The 21,695-nt window shown below is 48.7% G+C and overlaps 3 non-coding genes across 3 annotated transcripts; all 3 read left to right on the forward strand.

The window, feature by feature from the left end:
* The first annotated feature begins 878 nt into the window (after nt 1–878).
* Trnaa-ggc (transfer RNA alanine (anticodon GGC)) lies at nt 879–954 on the forward strand. Its single transcript has one exon. It is a non-coding gene; the product is annotated as a tRNA-Ala (tRNA).
* A 1,503-nt stretch (nt 955–2,457) lies between these two features.
* Nucleotides 2,458–2,533, forward strand: Trnaa-ggc (transfer RNA alanine (anticodon GGC)). Its single transcript has one exon. It is a non-coding gene; the product is annotated as a tRNA-Ala (tRNA).
* Nucleotides 2,534–20,350: 17,817 nt separating this feature from the next.
* On the forward strand, nt 20,351–20,423 carry Trnat-agu (transfer RNA threonine (anticodon AGU)). Its single transcript has one exon. It is a non-coding gene; the product is annotated as a tRNA-Thr (tRNA).
* Nucleotides 20,424–21,695: the final 1,272 nt, after the last annotated feature.

The following is a 21,695-nucleotide window of genomic DNA, read 5'->3' on the forward strand; positions in this document are numbered from 1 at the left end:
GCACCCTCCTCCCACGCCTACACTTAATTTAGAAACAGTACAAGTGTTCCTGTAAGATTCTCAAGCCTATGTCGGAAAGATCTGCCTTGCGCTGAGTTCACGTAAATTCCACTGCACATTCCTATTCTTTGCATGCAGTCAGCTGCTACTGGTGTTGTTAGTTGTGACTGCTGATAACAGATGCCGTAGCAATCAATTCATGGAGTGAGTTGTATGTTTTGCGGTAGTCTGTCTCTGACAAGCAAGCACAGGTGACACAGGTGCGAACACAGGAAGCTTGCAGACCCTCGCTGCCTGCAGACACCGAGCAGCCACACTAGGAGGGCGGCCTAAGCCGTAGGCGAAATATGCTCATTCGCTTTGGCGCGACGTCGAACTATAAATAATGCTGTCACTAGCGTGAGCGTTGCGTGAGCGTCGTGGAAAGTCGGAAAAGTCGGCTGCGAGGGTGAGTGCCAAGTTTGGGGAGCGTTTCGTAGTATGCGCAGTGCAATGGAGACGCGGAAACTTATTGTGGCCCAGTGTTTTGCAGTTGGACGACAAGATTGGTACACAGTAGTAAAGAGCGAGGCACTGAGTTGGCATGAATAATGGAGTGCACAATGGGGCTCGAGATGTGTTTGTTACCTCAGGTGCTGTATGATTGTCGTCAAGGAGTGAAAACGGAGCAATTTGTGACGGCTCTTTCAATTTAAGACGTTAAAAACAGACGGAATTTTCATTTGTAATACCAGAGCATCGAAACTACTTGGAACTTTTGTGTATATGAACGGGTCCGCGCCTTTGTACTCTGCTCCCTTCACCGCTACAAACCAACCAACCATCGTGTCCGTGCGCATCTGAGTCGCAAAGAATGGGGAATAGCGCAGTTTGCTCGTGCATGGGGCGTAGCTCAGTTGGTAGAGCGTTCGCTTGGCATGTGAAAGGTCCAGTGTTCAAGCCGCGGCGCCTGCAGTTTTTGTTGTCAGTGCATGGTAAGTGTTGGTCGCGGCGAACCTAAAGGCACGCAAGATGTTGCAAAGCCAGCGTCACAGACTGATATGATGTATACTGACGTAAGGAGAGCAAGATGTAAGTGTGGGGACCGGCTGTTATCGAGGTGTCATCGAGTGCAGATCTGTCTTAGGTATCGCGGCTTAACCTCATTGAAGTCTAGAGGGTGGACAACACGTTGGTCTTACTCAGAGCGGTGTCCGAATTCTATTTTCGACGTTATACGTGCCACTTTCATTGTGGCCAACTACGATTCGATACAGAATGCACGAAACCTGAAAGACACCCTAACGGATACATAGAGAGTAGTGTTTGTCTGCTGAATAATGGGAGTGCAAGGGTCTATGTCGTCTGTATGGCTGTATGTAACACCATTAGTTTTCGGGGGGGGCGGGCGTAGCTCAGATGGTAGAGCGCTCGCTTAGTATGCGAGAGGAACTGGGATCAATACCCAGTGCTTCCAGAATTTTTAACACACCTACATGCGCACCTTGCCATGCAAGTGGAATAATTCACAACCAGCAGATGTGTCTAGGAAGATACAAGCGAATGATTAGCATCCACAATTGACAAGCGTGCTGTTATTAGTGCGCAGGAAGCACTCTCCTCCCACGCCTACACTTAATTTAGAAACAGTACAAGTGTTCCTGTAAGATTCTCAAGCCTATGTCGGAAAGATCTGCCTTGCGCTGAGTTCACGTAAATTCCACTGCACATTCCTATTCTTTGCATGCAGTCAGCTGCTACTGGTGTTGTTAGTTGGACTGCTGATAACAGATGCCGTAGCAATCAATTCATGGAGTGAGTTGTATGTTTTGCGGTAGTCTGTCTCTGACAAGCAAGCACAGGTGACATAGGTGCGAACACAGGAAGCTTGCAGACCCTCGCTGCCTGCAGACACCGAGCAGCCACACTAGGAGGGCGGCCTAAGCCGTAGGCGAAATGTGCTCATTCGCTTTGGCGCGACGTCGAACTATAAATAATGCTGTCACTAGCGTGAGCGTCGTGGAAAGTCGGAAAAGTCGGCTGCGAGGGTGAGTGCCAAGTTTGGGGAGCGTTTCGTAGTATGCGCAGTGCAATGGAGACGCGGAAACTTATTGTGGCCCAGTGTTTTGCAGTTGGACGACAAGATTGGTACACAGTAGTAAAGAGCGAGGCACTGAGTTGGCATGAATAATGGAGTGCACAATGGGGCTCGAGATGTGTTTGTTACCTCAGGTGCTGTATGATTGTCGTCCAGGAGTGAAAACGGAGCAATTTGTGACGGCTCTTTGAATTTAAGACGTTAAAAACAGACGGAATTTTCATTTGTAATACCAGAGCATCGAAACTACTTGGTACTTTTGTGTATATGAACGGGTCCGCGCCTTTGTACTCTGCTCCCTTCACCGCTACAAACCAACCAACCATCGTGTCCGTGCGCATCTGAGTCGCAAAGAATGGGGAATAGCGCAGTTTGCTCGTGCATGGGGCGTAGCTCAGTTGGTAGAGCGTTCGCTTGGCATGTGAAAGGTCCAGTGTTCAAACCGCGGCGCCTGCATTTTTTGTTTTCAGTGCATGGTAAGTGTTGGTCGCGGCGAACCTAAAGGCACGCAAGATGTTGCAAAGCCAGCGTCACAGACTGATATGATGTATACTGACGTAAGGAGAGCAAGATGTTAGTGTGGGGACCGGCTGTTATCGAGGTGTCATCGAGTGCAGATCTGTCTTAGGTATCGCGGCTTAACCTCATTGAAGTCTAGAGGGTGGACAACACGTTGGTCTTACTCAGAGCGGTGTCCGAATTCTATTTTCGACGTTATACGTGCCACTTTCATTGTGGCCAACTACGATTCGATACAGAATGCACGAAACCTGAAAGACACCCTAACGGATACATAGAGAGTAGAGTTTGTCTGCTGAATAATGGGAGTGCAAGGGTCTGTGTCGTCTATATGGCTGTATGTAGCACCATTAGTCTTCGGGGGGGCGGGCGTAGCTCAGATGGTAGAGCGCTCGCTTAGTATGCGAGAGGAACTGGGATCAATACCCAGTGCCTCCAGAATTTTTAACACACCTACATGCGCACCTTGCCATGCAAGTGGAATAATTCACAACCAGCAGATGTGTCTAGGAAGATACAAGCGAATGATTAGCATCCACAATTGACAAACGTGCTGTTATTAGTGCGCAGGAAGCACCCTCCTCCCACGCCTACACTTAATTTAGAAACAGTACAAGTGTTCCTGTAAGATTCTCAAGCCTATGTCGGAAAGATCTGCCTTGCGCTGAGTTCAAGTAAATTCCACTGCACATTCCTATTCTTTGCATGCAGTCAGCTGCTACTGGTGTTGTTAGTTGTGACTGCTGATAACAGATGCCGTAGCAATCAATTGATGGAGTGAGTTGTATGTTTTGCGGTAGTCTGTCTCTGACAAGCAAGCACAGGTGACATAGGTGCGAACACAGGAAGCTTGCAGACCCTCGCTGCCTGCAGACACCGAGCAGCCACACTAGGAGGGCGGCCTAAGCCGTAGGCGAAATGTGCTCATTCGCTTTGGCGCGACGTCGAACTATAAATAATGCTGTCACTAGCGTGAGCGTCGTGGAAAGTCGGAAAAGTCGGAAAAGTCGGCTGCGAGGGTGAGTGCCAAGTTTGGGGAGCGTTTCGTAGTATGCGCAGTGCAATGGAGACGCGGAAACTTATTGTGGCCCAGTGTTTTGCAGTTGGACGACAAGATTGGTACACAGTAGTTAAGAGCGAGGCACTGAGTTGGCATGAATAATGGAGTGCACAATGGGGCTCGAGATGTGTTTGTTACCTCAGGTGCTGTATGATTGTCGTCAAGGAGTGAAAACGGAGCAATTTGTGACGGCTCTTTCAATTTAAGACGTTAAAAACCGACGGAATTTTCATTTGTAATACCAGAGCATCGAAACTACTTGGTACTTTTGTGTATATGAACGGGTCCGCGCCTTTGTACTCTGCTCCCTTCACCGCTACAAACCAACCAACCATCGTGTCCGTGCGCATCTGAGTCGCAAAGAATGGGGAATAGCGCAGTTTGCTCGTGCATGGGGCGTAGCTCAGTTGGTAGAGCGTTCGCTTGGCATGTGAAAGGTCCAGTGTTCAAGCCGCGGCGCCTACATTTTTTGTTTTCAGTGCATGGTAAGTGTTGGTCGCGGCGAACCTAAAGGCACGCAAGATGTTGCAAAGCCAGCGTCACAGACTGATATGATGTATACTGACGTAAGGAGAGCAAGATGTAAGTGTGGGGACCGGCTGTTATCGAGGTGTCATCGAGTGCAGATCTGTCTTAGGTATCGCGGCTTAACCTCATTGAAGTCTAGAGGGTGGACAACACGTTGGTCTTACTCAGAGCGGTGTCCGAATTCTATTTTCGACGTTATACGTGCCACTTTCATTGTGGCCAACTACGATTCGATACAGAATGCACGAAACCTGAAAGACACCCTAACGGATACATAGAGAGTAGTGTTTGTCTGCTGAATAATGGGAGTGCAAGGGTCTGTGTCGTCTATATGGCTGTATGTAGCACCATTAGTCTTCGGTTGGGGCGAGCGTAGCTCAGATGGTAGAGCGCTCGCTTAGTATGCGAGAGGAACTGGGATCAATACCCAGTGTCTCCAGAATTTTTAACACACCTACATGCGCACCTTGCCATGCAAGTGGAATAATTCACAACCAGCAGATGTGTCTAGGAAGATACAAGCGAATGATTAGCATCCACAATTGACAAGCGTGCTGTTATTAGTGCGCAGGAAGCACCCTCCTCCCACGCCTACACTTAATTTAGAAACAGTACAAGTGTTCCTGTAAGATTCTCAAGCCTATGTCGGAAAGATCTGCCTTGCGCTGAGTTCACGTAAATTCCACTGCACATTCCTATTCTTTGCATGCAGTCAGCTGCTACTGGTGTTGTTAGTTGTGACTGCTGATAACAGATGCCGTAGCAATCAATTCATGGAGTGAGTTGTATGTTTTGCGGTAGTCTGTCTCTGACAAGCAAGCACAGGTGACATAGGTGCGAACACAGGAAGCTTGCAGACCCTCGCTGCCTGCAGACACCGAGCAGCCACACTAGGAGGGCGGCCTAAGCCGTAGGCGAAATGTGCTCATTCGCTTTGGCGCGACGTCGAACTATAAATAATGCTGTAACTAGCGTGAGCGTCGTGGAAAGTCGGAAAAGTCGGCTGCGAGGGTGAGTGCCAAGTTTGGGGAGCGTTTCGTAGTATGCGCAGTGCAATGGAGACGCGGAAACTTATTGTGGCCCAGTGTTTTGCAGTTGGACGACAAGATTGGTACACAGTAGTAAAGAGCGAGGCACTGAGTTGGCATGAATAATGGAGTGCACAATGGGGCTCGAGATGTGTTTGTTACCTCAGGTGCTGTATGATTGTCGTCAAGGAGTGAAAACGGAGCAATTTGTGACGGCTCTTTCAATTTAAGACGTTAAAAACAGACGGAATTTTCATTTGTAATACCAGAGCATCGAAACTACTTGGTACTTTTGTGTATATGAACGGGTCCGCGCCTTTGTACTCTGCTCCCTTCACCGCTACAAACCAACCAACCATCGTGTCCGTGCGCATCTGAGTCGCAAAGAATGTGGAATAGCGCAGTTTGCTCGTGCATGGGGCGTATCTCAGTTGGTAGAGCGTTCGCTTGGCATGTGAAAGGTCCAGTGTTCAAGCCGCGGCGCCTACATTTTTTGTTGTCAGTGCATGGTAAGTGTTGGTCGCGGAGAACCTAAAGGCACGCAAGATGTTGCAAAGCCAGCGTCACAGACTGATATGATGTATACTGACGTAAGGAGAGCAAGATGTAAGTGTGGGGACCGGCTGTTATCGAGGTGTCATCGAGTGCAGATCTGTCTTAGGTATCGCGGCTTAACCTCATTGAAGTCTAGAGGGTGGACAACACGTTGGTCTTACTCAGAGCGGTGTCCGAATTCTATTTTCGACGTTATACGTGCCACTTTCATTGTGGCCAACTACGATTCGATACAGAATGCACGAAACCTGAAAGACACCCTAACGGATACATAGAGAGTAGTGTTTGTCTGCTGAATAATGGGAGTGCAAGGGTCTGTGTCGTCTATATGGCTGTATGTAGCACCAATAGTCTTCGGGGGGGCGGGCGTAGCTCAGATGGTAGAGCGCTCGCTTAGTATGCGAGAGGAACTGGGATCAATACCCAGTGTCTCCAGAAATTTTAACACACCTACATGCGCACCTTGCCATGCAAGTGGAATAATTCACAACCAGCAGATGTGTCTAGGAAGATACAAGCGAATGATTAGCATCCACAATTGACAAGCGTGCTGTTATTAGTGCGCAGGAAGCACCCTCCTCCCACGCCTACACTTAATTTAGAAACAGTACAAGTGTTCCTGTAAGATTTTCAAGCCTATGTCGGAAAGATCTGCCTTGCGCTGAGTTCACGTAAATTCCACTGCACATTCCTATTCTTTGCATGCAGTCAGCTGCTACTGGTGTTGTTAGTTGTGACTGCTGATTACAGATGCCGTAGCAATCAATTCATGGAGTGAGTTGTATGTTTTGCGGTAGTCTGTCTCTGACAAGCAAGCACAGGTGACATAGGTGCGAACACAGGAAGCTTGCAGACCCTCGCTGCCTGCAGACACCGAGCAGCCACACTAGGAGGGCGGCCTAAGCCGTAGGCGAAATGTGCTCATTCGCTTTGGCGCGACGTCGAACTATAAATAATGCTGTCACTAGCGTGAGCGTCGTGGAAAGTCGGAAAAGTCGGCTGCGAGGGTGAGTGCCAAGTTTGGGGAGCGTTTCGTAGTATGTGCAGTGCAATGGAGACGCGGAAACTTATTGTGGCCCAGTGTTTTGCAGTTGGACGACAAGATTGGTACACAGTAGTAAAGAGCGAGGCACTGAGTTGGCATGAATAGTGGAGTGCACAATGGGGCTCGAGATGTGTTTGTTACCTCAGGTGCTGCATGATTGTCGTCAAGGAGTGAAAACGGAGCAATTTGTGACAGCTCTTTCAATTTAAGACCTTAAAAACAGACGGAATTTTCATTTGTAATACCAGAGCATCGAAACTACTTGGTACTTTTGTGTATATGAACGGGTCCGCGCCTTTGTACTCTGCTCCCTTCACCGCTACAAACCAACCAACCATCGTGTCCGTGCGCATCTGAGTCGCAAAGAATGGGGAATAGCGCAGTTTGCTCGTGCATGGGGCGTAGCTCAGTTGGTAGAGCGTTCGCTTGGCATGTGAAAGGTCCAGTGTTCAAGCTGCGGCGCCTATATTTTTTGTTTTCAGTGCATGGTAAGTGTTGGTCGCGGCGAACCTAAAGGCACGCAAGATGTTGCAAAGCCAGCGTCACAGACTGATATGATGTATACTGACGTAAGGAGAGCAAGATGTAAGTGTGGGGACCGGCTGTTATCGAGGTGTCATCGAGTGCAGATCTGTCTTAGGTATCGCGGCTTAACCTCATTGAAGTCTAGAGGGTGGACAACACGTTGGTCTTACTCAGAGCGGTGTCCGAATTCTATTTTCGACGTTATACGTGCCACTTTCATTGTGGCCAACTACGATACGATACAGAATGCACGATACCTGAAAGACACCCTATCGGATACATAGAGAGTAGTGTTTGTCTGCTGAATAATGGGAGTGCAAGGGTCTGTGTCGTCTCTATGGCTGTATGTAGCACCATTAGTCTTCAGGGGGGCGGGCGTAGCTCAGATGGTAGAGCGCTCGCTTAGTATGCGAGAGGAACTGGGATCAATACCCAGTGTCTCCAGAATTTTTAACACACCTACATGCGCACCTAGCCATGCAAGTGGAATAATTCACAACCAGCAGATGTGACTAGGAAGATACAAGCGAATGATTAGCATCCACAATTGACAAGCGTGCTGTTATTAGTGCGCAGGGAGCACCCTCCTCCCACGCCTACACTTAATTTAGAAACAGTACAAGTGTTCCTGTAAGATTCTCAAGCCTATGTCGGAAAGATCTGCCTTGCGCTGAGTTCACGTAAATTCCACTGCACATTCCTATTCTTTGCATGCAGTCAGCTGCTACTGGTGTTGTTAGTTGTGACTGCTGATAACAGATGCCGTAGCAATCAATTCATGGAGTGAGTTGTATGTTTTGCGGTAGTCTGTCTCTGACAAGCAAGCACAGGTGACATAGGTGCGAACACAGGAAGCTTGCAGACCCTCGCTGCCTGCAGACACCGAGCAGCCACACTAGGAGGGCGGCCTAAGCCGTAGGCGAAATGTGCTCATTCGCTTTGGCGCGACGTCGAACTATAAATAATGCTGTAACTAGCGTGAGCGTCGTGGAAAGTCGGAAAAGTCGGCTGCGAGGGTGAGTGCCAAGTTTGGGGAGCGTTTCGTAGTATGCGCAGTGCAATGGAGACGCGGAAACTTATTGTGGCCCAGTGTTTTGCAGTTGGACGACAAGATTGGTACACAGTAGTAAAGAGCGAGGCACTGAGTTGGCATGAATAATGGAGTGCACAATGGGGCTCGAGATGTGTTTGTTACCTCAGGTGCTGTATGATTGTCGTCAAGGAGTGAAAACGGAGCAATTTGTGACGGCTCTTTCAATTTAAGACGTTAAAAACAGACGGAATTTTCATTTGTAATACCAGAGCATCGAAACTACTTGGTACTTTTGTGTATATGAACGGGTCCGCGCCTTTGTACTCTGCTCCCTTCACCGCTACAAACCAACCAACCATCGTGTCCGTGCGCATCTGAGTCGCAAAGAATGGGGAATAGCGCAGTTTGCTCGTGCCTGGGGCGTAGGACAGTTGGTAGAGCATTCGCTTGGCATGTGAATGGTCCAGGGTTCAAGCCGCGGCGCCTCCATATTTTGTGGTCAGTGCATGGTAAGTGTTGAATGCTGCGAACCTAAAGGCACGCAAGATGTTGCAAAGCCAGCGTCACAGACTGATATGACGTATACTGATGTAAGGAGAGCAAGATGTAAGTATGGGGACCGGCTGTTATCGAGGTGTCATCGAGTGCAGATCTGTCTTAGGTATCGCGGCTTAACCTCATTGAAGTCTAGAGGGTGGACAACACGTTGGTCTTACTCAGAGCGGTGTCCGAATTCTATTTTCGACGTTATACGTGCCACTTTCATTGTGGCCAACTACGATTCGATACAGAATGCACGAAACCTGAAAGACACCCTAACGGATACATAGAGAGTAGTGTTTGTCTGCTGAATAATGGGAGTGCAAGGGTCTGTGTCGTCTATATGGCTGTATGTAGCACCATTAGTCTTCGGGGGGGCGGGCGTAGCGCAGCTGGTAGAGCGCTCGCTTAGTATGCGAGAGGAACTGGGATCAATACCCAGTGTCTCCAGAATTTTTAACACACCTACATGCGCACCTTGCCATGCAAGTGGAATAATTCACAACCAGCAGATGTGTGTAGGAAGATACAAGCGAATGATTAGCATCCACAATTGACAAGCGTGCTGTTATTAGTGCGCAGGAAGCACCCTCCTCCCACGCCTACACTTAATTTAGAAACAGTACAAGTGTTCCTGTAAGATTCTCAAGCCTATGTCGGAAAGATCTGCCTTGCGCTGAGTTCACGTAAATTCCACTGCACATTCCTATTCTTTGCATGCAGTCAGCTGCTACTGGTGTTGTTAGTTGTGACTGCTGATAACAGATGCCGTAGCAATCAATTCATGGAGTGAGTTGTATGTTTTGCGGTAGTCTGTCTCTGACAAGCAAGCACAGGTGACATAGGTGCGAACACAGGAAGCTTGCAGACCCTCGCTGCCTGCAGACACCGAGCAGCCACACTAGGAGGGCGGCCTAAGCCGTAGGCGAAATGTGCTCATTCGCTTTGGCGCAACGTCGAACTATAAATAATGCTGTCACTAGCGTGAGCGTCGTGGAAAGTCGGAAAAGTCGGCTGCGAGGGTGAGTGCCAAGTTTGGGGAGCGTTTCGTAGTATGCGCAGTGCAATGGAGACGCGGAAACTTATTGTGGCCCAGTGTTTTGCAGTTGGACGACAAGATTGGTACACAGTAGTAAAGAGCGAGGCACTGAGTTGGCATGAATAATGGAGTGCACAATGGGGCTCGAGATGTGTTTGTTACCTCAGGTGCTGTATGATTGTCGTCAAGGAGTGAAAACGGAGCAATTTGTGACGGCTCTTTCAATTTAAGACGTTAAAAACAGACGGAATTTGCATTTGTAATACCAGAGCATCGAAACTACTTGGTACTTTTGTGTATATGAACGGGTCCGCGCCTTATTACTCTGCTCCCTTCACCGCTACAAACCAACCAACCATCGTGTCCGTGCGCATCTGAGTCGCAAAGAATGGGGAATAGCGCAGTTTGCTCGTGCATGGGGCGTAGCTCAGTTGGTAGAGCGTTCGCTTGGCATGTGAAAGGTCCAGTGTTCAAGCCGCGGCGCCTACATTTTTTGTTTTCAGTGCATGGTAAGTGTTGGTCGCGGCGAACCTAAAGGCACGCAAGATGTTGCAAAGCCAGCGTCACAGACTGATATGATGTATACTGACGTAAGGAGAGCAAGATGTAAGTGTGGGGACCGGCTGTTATCGAGGTGTCATCGAGTGCAGATCTGTCTTAGGTATCGCGGCTTAACCTCATTGAAGTCTAGAGGGTGGACAACACGTTGGTCTTACTCAGAGCGGTGTCCGAATTCTATTTTCGACGTTATACGTGCCACTTTCATTGTGGCCAACTACGATTCGATACAGAATGCACGAAACCTGAAAGACACCCCAACGGATACATAGAGAGTAGTGTTTGTCTGCTGAATAATGGGAGTGCAAGGGTCTGTGTCGTCTATATGGCTGTATGTAGCACCATTAGTCTTCAGGGGGGCGGGCGTAGCTCAGATGGTAGAGCGCTCGCTTAGTATGCGAGAGGAACTGGGATCAATACCCAGTGTCTCCAGAATTTTTAACACACCTACATGCGCACCTAGCCATGCAAGTGGAATAATTCACAACCAGCAGATGTGTCTAGGAAGATACAAGCGAATGATTAGCATCCACAATTGACAAGCGTGCTGTTATTAGTGCGCAGGGAGCACCCTCCTCCCACGCCTACACTTAATTTAGAAACAGTACAAGTGTTCCTGTAAGATTCTCAAGCCTATGTCGGAAAGATCTGCCTTGCGCTGAGTTCACGTAAATTCCACTGCACATTCCTATTCTTTGTATGCAGTCAGCTGCTACTGGTGTTGTTAGTTGTGACTGCTGATAACAGATGCCGTAGCAATCAATTCATGGAGTGAGTTGTATGTTTTGCGGTAGTCTGTCTCTGACAAGCAAGCACAGGTGACATAGGTGCGAACACAGGAAGCTTGCAGACCCTCGCTGCCTGCAGACACCGAGCAGCCACACTAGGAGGGCGGCCTAAGCCGTAGGCGAAATGTGCTCATTCGCTTTGGCGCGACGTCGAACTATAAATAATGCTGTCACTAGCGTGAGCGTTGCGTGAGCGTCGTGGAAAGTCGGAAAAGTCGGCTGCGAGGGTGAGTGCCAAGTTTGGGGAGCGTTTCGTAGTATGCGCAGTGCAATGGAGACGCGGAAACTTATTGTGGCCCAGTGTTTTGCAGTTGGACGACAAGATTGGTACACAGTAGTAAAGAGCGAGGCACTGAGTTGGCATGAATAATGGAGTGCACAATGGGGCTCGAGATGTGTTTGTTACCTCAGGTGCTGTATGATTGTCGTCAAGGAGTGAAAACGGAGCAATTTGTGACGGCTCTTTCAATTTAAGACGTTAAAAACAGACGGAATTTTCATTTGTAATACCAGAGCATCGAAACTACTTGGTACTTTTGTGTATATGAACGGGTCCGCGCCTTTGTACTCTGCTCCCTTCACCGCTACAAACCAACCAACCATCGTGTCCGTGCGCATCTGAGTCGCAAAGAATGGGGAATAGCGCAGTTTGCTCGTGCCTGGGGCGTAGCTCAGTTGGTAGAGCATTCGCTTGGCATGTGAATGGTCCAGGGTTCAAGCCGCGGCGCCTCCATATTTTGTGGTCAGTGCATGGTAAGTGTTGAATGCGGCGAACCTAAAGGCACGCAAGATGTTGCAAAGCCAGCGTCACAGACTGATATGATGTATACTGATGTAAGGAGAGCAAGATGTAAGTATGGGGACCGGCTGTTATCGAGGTGTCATCGAGTGCAGATCTGTCTTAGGTATCGCGGCTTAACCTCATTGAAGTCTAGAGGGTGGACAACACGTTGGTCTTACTCAGAGCGGTGTCCGAATTCTATTTTCGACGTTATACGTGCCACTTTCATTGTGGCCAACTACGATTCGATACAGAATGCACGAAACCTGAAAGACACCCTAACGGATACATAGAGAGTAGTGTTTGTCTGCTGAATAATGGGAGTGCAAGGGTCTGTGTCGTCTATATGGCTGTATGTAGCACCATTAGTCTTCGGGGGGGCGGGCGTAGCTCAGCTGGTAGAGCGCTCGCTTAGTATGCGAGAGGAACTGGGATCAATACCCAGTGTCTCCAGAATTTTTAACACACCTACATGCGCACCTTGCCATGCAAGTGGAATAATTCACAACAAGCAGATGTGTCTAGGAAGATACAAGCGAATGATTAGCATCCACAATTGACAAGCGTGCTGTTATTAGTGCGCAGGAAGCGCCCTCCTCCCACGCCTACACTTAATTTAGAAACAGTACAAGTGTTCCTGTAAGATTCTCAAGCCTATGTCGGAAAGATCTGCCTTGCGCTGAGTTCACGTAAATTCCACTGCACATTCCTATTCTTTGCATGCAGTCAGCTGCTACTGGTGTTGTTAGTTGTGACTGCTGATAACAGATGCCGTAGCAATCAATTCATGGAGTGAGTTGTATGTTTTGCGGTAGTCTGTCTCTGACAAGCAAGCACAGGTGACATAGGTGCGAACACAGGAAGCTTGCAGACCCTCGCTGCCTGCAGACACCGAGCAGCCACACTAGGAGGGCGGCCTAAGCCGTAGGCGAAATGTGCTCATTCGCTTTGGCGCAACGTCGAACTATAAATAATGCTGTCACTAGCGTGAGCGTCGTGGAAAGTCGGAAAAGTCGGCTGCGAGGGTGAGTGCCAAGTTTGGGGAGCGTTTCGTAGTATGCGCAGTGCAATGGAGACGCGGAAACTTATTGTGGCCCAGTGTTTTGCAGTTGGACGACAAGATTGGTACACAGTAGTAAAGAGCGAGGCACTGAGTTGGCATGAATAATGGAGTGCACAATGGGGCTCGAGATGTGTTTGTTACCTCAGGTGCTGTATGATTGTCGTCAAGGAGTGAAAACGGAGCAATTTGTGACGGCTCTTTCAATTTAAGACGTTAAAAACAGACGGAATTTTCATTTGTAATACCAGAGCATCGAAACTACTTGGTACTTTTGTGTATATGAACGGGTCCGCGCCTTTGTACTCTGCTCCCTTCACCGCTACAAACCAACCAACCATCGTGTCCGTGCGCATCTGAGTCGCAAAGAATGGGGAATAGCGCAGTTTGCTCGTGCATGGGGCGTAGCTCAGTTGGTAGAGCGTTCGCTTGGCATGTGAAAGGTCCAGTGTTCAAGCCGCGGCGCCTACATTTTTTGTTTTCAGTGCATGGTAAGTGTTGGTCGCGGCGAACCTAAAGGCACGCAAGATGTTACAAACCCAGCGTCACAGACTGATATGATGTATACTGACGTAAGGAGAGCAAGATGTAAGTGTGGGGACCGGCTGTTATCGAGGTGTCATCGAGTGCAGATCTGTCTTAGGTATCGCGGCTTAACCTCATTGAAGTCTAGAGGGTGGACAACACGTTGGTCTTACTCAGAGCGGTGTCCGAATTCTATTTTCGACGTTATACGTGCCACTTTCATTGTGGCCAACTACGATTCGATACAGAATGCACGAAACCTGAAAGACACCCTAACGGATACATAGAGAGTAGTGTTTGTCTGCTGAATAATGGGAGTGCAAGGGTCTGTGTCGTCTATATGGCTGTATGTAGCACCATTAGTCTTCGGGGGGGCGGGCGTAGCTCAGATGGTAGAGCGCTCGCTTAGTATGCGAGAGGAACTGGGATCAATACCCAGTGTCTCCAGAATTTTTAACACACCTACATGCGCACCTTGCCATGCAAGTGGAATAATTCACAACCAGCAGATGTGTCTAGGAAGATACAAGCGAATGATTAGCATCCACAATTGACAAGCGTGCTGTTATTAGTGCGCAGGAAGCACCCTCCTCCCACGCCTACACTTAATTTAGAAACAGTACAAGTGTTCCTGTAAGATTCTCAAGCCTATGTCGGAAAGATCTGCCTTGCGCTGAGTTCACGTAAATTCCACTGCACATTCCTATTCTTTGCATGCAGTCAGCTGCTACTGGTGTTGTTAGTTGTGACTGCTGATAACAGATGCCGTAGCAATCAATTCATGGAGTGAGTTGTATGTTTTGCGGTAGTCTGTCTCTGACAAGCAAGCACAGGTGACATAGGTGCGAACACAGGAAGCTTGCAGACCCTCGCTGCCTGCAGACACCGAGCAGCCACACTAGGAGGGCGGCCTAAGCCGTAGGCGAAATGTGCTCATTCGCTTTGGCGCAACGTCGAACTATAAATAATGCTGTCACTAGCGTGAGCGTCGTGGAAAGTCGGAAAAGTCGGCTGCGAGGGTGAGTGCCAAGTTTGGGGAGCGTTTCGTAGTATGCGCAGTGCAATGGAGACGCAGAAACTTATTGTGGCCCAGTGTTTTGCAGTTGGACGACAAGATTGGTACACAGTAGTAAAGAGCGAGGCACTGAGTTGGCATGAATAATGGAGTGCACAATGGGGCTCGAGATGTGTTTGTTACCTCAGGTGCTGTATGATTGTCGTCAAGGAGTGAAAACGGAGCAATTTGTGACGGCTCTTTCAATTTAAGACGTTAAAAACAGACGGAATTTGCATTTGTAATACCAGAGCATCGAAACTACTTGGTACTTTTGTGTATATGAACGGGTCCGCGCCTTATTACTCTGCTCCCTTCACCGCTACAAACCAACCAACCATCGTGTCCGTGCGCATCTGAGTCGCAAAGAATGGGGAATAGCGCAGTTTGCTCGTGCATGGGGCGTAGCTCAGTTGGTAGAGCGTTCTCTTGGCATGTGAAAGGTCCAGTGTTCAAGCCGCGGCGCCTACATTTTTTGTTTTCAGTGCATGGTAAGTGTTGGTCGCGGCGAACCTAAAGGCACGCAAGATGTTGCAAAGCCAGCGTCACAGACTGATATGATGTATACTGACGTAAGGAGAGCAAGATGTAAGTGTGGGGACCGGCTGTTATCGAGGTGTCATCGAGTGCAGATCTGTCTTAGGTATCGCGGCTTAACCTCATTGAAGTCTAGAGGGTGGACAACACGTTGGTCTTACTCAGAGCGGTGTCCGAATTCTATTTTCGACGTTATACGTGCCACTTTCATTGTGGCCAACTACGATTCGATACAGAATGCACGAAACCTGAAAGACACCCCAACGGATACATAGAGAGTAGTGTTTGTCTGCTGAATAATGGGAGTGCAAGGGTCTGTGTCGTCTATATGGCTGCATGTAGCACCATTAGTCTTCGGGGCGGCGGGCGTAGCTCAGATTGTAGAGCGCTCGCTTAGTATACGAGAGGAACTGGGATCAATACCCAGTGCCCCCAGAATTTTTAACACACCTACATGCGCACCTTGCCATGCAAGTGGAATAATTCACAACCAGCAGATGTGTCTAGGAAGATACAAGCGAATGATTAGCATCCACAATTGACAAACGTGCTGTTATTAGTGCGCAGGAAGCACCCTCCTCCCACGCCTACACCTAATTTAGAAACAGTACAAGTGTTCCTGTAAGATTCTCAAGCCTATGTCGGAAAGATCTGCCTTGCGCTGAGTTCACGTAAATTCCACTGCACATTCCTATTCTTTGCATGCAGTCAGCTGCTACTGGTGTTGTTAGTTGTGACTGCTGATAACAGATGCCGTAGCAATCAATTCATGGAGTGAGTTGTATGTTTTGCGGTAGTCTGTCTCTGACAAGCAAGCACAGGTGACATAGGTGCGAACACAGGAAGCTTGCAGACCCTCGCTGCCTGCAGACACCGAGCAGCCACACTAGGAGGGCGGCCTAAGCCGTAGGCGAAATGTGCTCATTCGCTTTGGCGCGACGTCGAACTATAAATAATGCTGTCACTAGCGTGAGCGTCGTGGAAAGTCGGAAAAGTCGGCTGCGAGGGTGAGTGCCAAGTTTGGGGAGCGTTTCGTAGTATGCGCAGTGCAATGGAGACGCGGAAACTTATTGTGGCCCAGTGTTTTGCAGTTGGACGACGAGATTGGTACACAGTAGTAAAGAGCGAGGCACTGAGTTGGCATGAATAATGGAGTGCACAATGGGGCTCGAGATGTGTTTGTTACCTCAGGTGCTGTATGATTGTCGTCAAGGAGTGAAAACGGAGCAATTTGTGACGGCTCTTTCAATTTAAGACGTTAAAAACAGACGGAATTTGCATTTGTAATACCAGAGCATCGAAACTACTTGGTACTTTTGTGTATATGAACGGGTCCGCGCCTTATTACTCTGCTCCCTTCACCGCTACAAACCAACCAACCATCGTGTCCGTGCGCATCTGAGTCGCAAGGAATGGGGAATAGCGCAGTATGCTCGTGCATGGGGCGTAGCTCAGTTGGTAGAGCGTTCGCTTGGCATGTGAAAGGTCCAGTGTTCAAGCCGCGGCGCCTACATTTTTTGTTTTCAGTGCATGGTAAGTGTTGGTCGCGGCGAACCTAAAGGCACGCAAGATGTTGCAAAGCCAGCGTCACAGACTGATATGATGTATACTGACGTAAGGAGAGCAAGATGTAAGTGTGGGGACCGGCTGTTATCGAGGTGTCATCGAGTGCTGATCTGTCTTAGGTATCGCGGCTTAACCTCATTGAAGTCTAGAGGGTGGACAACACGTTGGTCTTACTCAGAGCGGTGTCCGAATTCTATTTTCGACGTTATACGTGCCACTTTCATTGTGGCCAACTACGATTCGATACAGAATGCACGAAACCTGAAAGACACCCCAACGGATACATAGAGAGTAGTGTTTGTCTGCTGAATAATGGGAGTGCAAGGGTCTGTGTCGTCTATATGGCTGCATGTAGCACCATTAGTCTTCGGGGGGGCCGGCGTAGCTCAGATTGTAGAGCGCTCGCTTAGTATACGAGAGGAACTGGGATCAATACCCAGTGCCCCCAGAATTTTTAACACACCTACATGCGCACCTTGCCATGCAAGTGGAATAATTCACAACCAGCAGATGTGTCTAGGAAGATACAAGCGAATGATTAGCATCCACAATTGACAAACGTGCTGTTATTAGTGCGCAGGAAGCACCCTCCTCCCACGCCTACACCTAATTTAGAAACAGTACAAGTGTTCCTGTAAGATTCTCAAGCCTATGTCGGAAAGATCTGCCTTGCGCTGAGTTCACGTAAATTCCACTGCACATTCCTATTCTTTGCATGCAGTCAGCTGCTACTGGTGTTGTTAGTTGTGACTGCTGATAACAGATGCCGTAGCAATCAATTCATGGAGTGAGTTGTATGTTTTGCGGTAGTCTGTCTCTGACAAGCAAGCACAGGTGACATAGGTGCGAACACAGGAAGCTTGCAGACCCTCGCTGCCTGCAGACACCGAGCAGCCACACTAGGAGGGCGGCCTAAGCCGTAGGCGAAATGTGCTCATTCGCTTTGGCGCGACGTCGAACTATAAATAATGCTGTCACTAGCGTGAGCGTCGTGGAAAGTCGGAAAAGTCGGCTGCGAGGGTGAGTGCCAAGTTTGGGGAGCGTTTCGTAGTATGCGCAGTGCAATGGAGACGCGGAAACTTATTGTGGCCCAGTGTTTTGCAGTTGGACGACGAGATTGGTACACAGTAGTAAAGAGCGAGGCACTGAGTTGGCATGAATAATGGAGTGCACAATGGGGCTCGAGATGTGTTTGTTACCTCAGGTGCTGTATGATTGTCGTCAAGGAGTGAAAACGGAGCAATTTGTGACGGCTCTTTCAATTTAAGACGTTAAAAACAGACGGAATTTGCATTTGTAATACCAGAGCATCGAAACTACTTGGTACTTTTGTGTATATGAACGGGTCCGCGCCTTATTACTCTGCTCCCTTCACCGCTACAAACCAACCAACCATCGTGTCCGTGCGCATCTGAGTCGCAAGGAATGGGGAATAGCGCAGTATGCTCGTGCATGGGGCGTAGCTCAGTTGGTAGAGCGTTCGCTTGGCATGTGAAAGGTCCAGTGTTCAAGCCGCGGCGCCTATATTTTTTGTTTTCAGTGCATGGTAAGTGTTGGTCGCGGCGAACCTAAAGGCACGCAAGATGTTGCAAAGCCAGCGTCACAGACTGATATGATGTATACTGACGTAAGGAGAGCAAGATGTAAGTGTGGGGACCGGCTGTTATCGAGGTGTCATCGAGTGCAGATCTGTCTTAGGTATCGCGGCTTAACCTCATTGAAGTCTAGAGGGTGGACAACACGTTGGTCTTACTCAGAGCGATGTCCGAATTCTATTTTCGACGTTATACGTGCCACTTTCATTGTGGCCAACTACGATTCGATACAGAATGCACGAAACCTGAAAGACACCCTAACGGATACATAGAGAGTAGTGTTTGTCTGCTGAATAATGGGAGTGCAAGGGTCTGTGTCGTCTATATGGCTGTATGTAGCACCATTAGTCTTCGGGGGGGCGGGCGTAGCTCAGATGGTAGAGCGCTCGCATAGTATGCGAGAGGAACTGGGATCAATACCCAGTGTCTCAAGAATTTTTAACACACCTACATGCGCACCTTGCCATGCAAGTGGGATAATTCACAACCAGCAGATGTGTCTAGGAAGATACAAGCGAATGATTAGCATCCACAATTGACAAGCGTGCTGTTATTAGTGCGCAGGAAGCACCCTCCTCCCACGCCTACACTTAATTTAGAAACAGTACAAGTGTTCCCGTAAGATTCTCAAGCCTATGTCGGAAAGATCTGCCTTGCGCTGAGTTCACGTAAATCCCACTGCACATTCCTATTCTTTGCGTGCAGTCAGCTGCTACTGGTGTTGCTAGTTGTGACTGCTTATAACAGATGCCGTAGCAATCAATTCATGGAGTGAGTTGTATGTTTTGCGATAGTCTGTCTCTGACAAGCAAGCACAGGTGACATAGGTGCGAACACAGGAAGCTTGCAGACCCTCGCTGCCTGCAGACACCGAGCAGCCACACTAGGAGGGCGGCCTAAGCCGTAGGCGAAATGTGCTCATTCGCTTTGGCGCGACGTCGAACTATAAATAATGCTGTCACTAGCGTGAGCGTCGTGGAAAGTCGGAAAAGTCGGCTGCGAGGGTGAGTGCCAAGTTTGGGGAGCGTTTCGTAGTATGCGCAGTGCAATGGAGACGCGGAAACTTATTGTGGCCCAGTGTTTTGCAGTTGGACGACAAGATTGGTACACAGTAGTAAAGAGCGAGGCACTGAGTTGGCATGAATAATGGAGTGCACAATGGGGCTCGAGATGTGTTTGTTACCTCAGGTGCTGTATGATTGTCGTCAAGGAGTGAAAACGGAGCAATTTGTGACGGCTCTTTCAATTTAAGACGTTAAAAACAGACGGAATTTTCATTTGTAATACCAGAGCATCGAAACTACTTGGTACTTTTGTGTATATGAACGGGTCCGCGCCTTTGTACTCTGCTCCCTTCACCGCTACAAACCAACCAACCATCGTGTCCGTGCGCATCTGAGTCGCAAAGAATGGGGAATAGCGCAGTTTGCTCGTGCATGGGGCGTAGCTCAGTTGGTAGAGCGTTCGCTTGGCATGTGAAAGGTCAAGTGTTCAAGCTGCGGCGCCTACATTTTTTGTTTTCAGTGCATGGTAAGTGTTGGTCGCGGCGAACCTAAAGGCACGCAAGATGTTGCAAAGCCAGCGTCACAGACTGATATGATGTATACTGACGTAAGGAGAGCAAGATGTAAGTGTGGGGACCGGCTGTTATCGAGGTGTCATCGAGTGCAGATCTGTCTTAGGTATCGCGGCTTAACCTCATTGAAGTCTAGAGGGTGGACAACACGTTGGTCTTACTCAGAGCGGTGTCCGAATTCTATTTTCGACGTTATACGTGCCACTTTCATTGTGGCCAACTACGATTCGATACAGAATGCACGAAACCTGAAAGACACCCTAACGGATACGTAGAGAGTAGTGTTTGTCTGCTGAATAATGGGAGTGCAAGGGTCTGTGTCGTCTATATGGCTGTATGTAGCACCAGTAGTCTTCGGGGGGCGGGCGTAGCTCAGATGGTAGAGCGCTCGCTTAGTATGCGAGAGGAACTGGGATCAATACCCAGTGCCTACAGAATTTTTAACACACCTACATGCGCACCTTGCCATGCAAGTGGAATAATTCACAACCAGCAGATGTGTCTAGGAAGATACAAGCGAATGATTAGCATCCACAATTGACAAGCGTGCTGTTATTAGTGCGCAGGAAGCACCCTCCTCCCACGCCTACACTTAATTTAGAAACAGTACAAGTGTTCCTGTAAGATTCTCAAGCCTATGTCGGAAAGATCTGCCTTGCGCTGAGTTCACGTAAATTCCACTGCACATTCCTATTCTTTGCATGCAGTCAGCTGCTACTGGTGTTGTTAGTTGTGACTGCTGATAACAGATGCCGTAGCAATCAATTCATGGAGTGAGTTGTATGTTTTGCGGTAGTCTGTCTCTGACAAGCAAGCACAGGTGACATAGGTGCGAACACAGGAAGCTTGCAGACCCTCGCTGCCTGCAGACACCGAGCAGCCACACTAGGAGGGCGGCCTAAGCCGTAGGCGAAATGTGCTCATTCGCTTTGGCGCGACGTCGAACTATAAATAATGCTGTCACTAGCGTGAGCGTCATGGAAAGTCGGAAAAGTCGGCTGCGAGGGTGAGTGCCAAGTTTGGGGAGCGTTTCGTAGTATGCGCAGTGCAATGGAGACGCGGAAACTTATTGTGGCCCAGTGTTTTGCAGTTGGACGACAAGATTGGTACACAGTAGTAAAGAGCGAGGCACTGAGTTGGCATGAATAATGGAGTGCACAATGGGGCTCGAGATGTGTTTGTTACCTCAGGTGCTGTATGATTGTCGTCAAGGAGTGAAAACGGAGCAATTTGTGACGGCTCTTTCAATTTAAGACGTTAAAAACAGACGGAATTTGCATTTGTAATACCAGAGCATCGAAACTACTTGGTACTTTTGTGTATATGAACGGGTCCGCGCCTTTGTACTCTGCTCCCTTCACCGCTACAAACCAACCAACCATCGTGTCCGTGCGCATCTGAGTCGCAAAGAATGGGGAATAGCGCAGTTTGCTCGTGCATGGGGCGTAGCTCAGTTGGTAGAGCGTTCGCTTGGCATGTGAAAGGTCCAGTGTTCAAGCCGCGGCGCCTACATTTTTTGTTTTCAGTGCATGGTAAGTGTTGGTCGCGGCGAACCTAAAGGCACGCAAGATGTTGCAAAGCCAGCGTCACAGACTGATATGATGTATACTGACGTAAGGAGAGCAAGATGTAAGTGTGGGGACCGGCTGTTATCGAGGTGTCATCGAGTGCAGATCTGTCTTAGGTATCGCGGCTTAACCTCATTG

The sequence above is a fragment of the Schistocerca gregaria genome, chromosome 9, assembly GCF_023897955.1.
Source record: "Schistocerca gregaria isolate iqSchGreg1 chromosome 9, iqSchGreg1.2, whole genome shotgun sequence".
Taxonomy (NCBI): domain Eukaryota; kingdom Metazoa; phylum Arthropoda; class Insecta; order Orthoptera; family Acrididae; genus Schistocerca; species Schistocerca gregaria.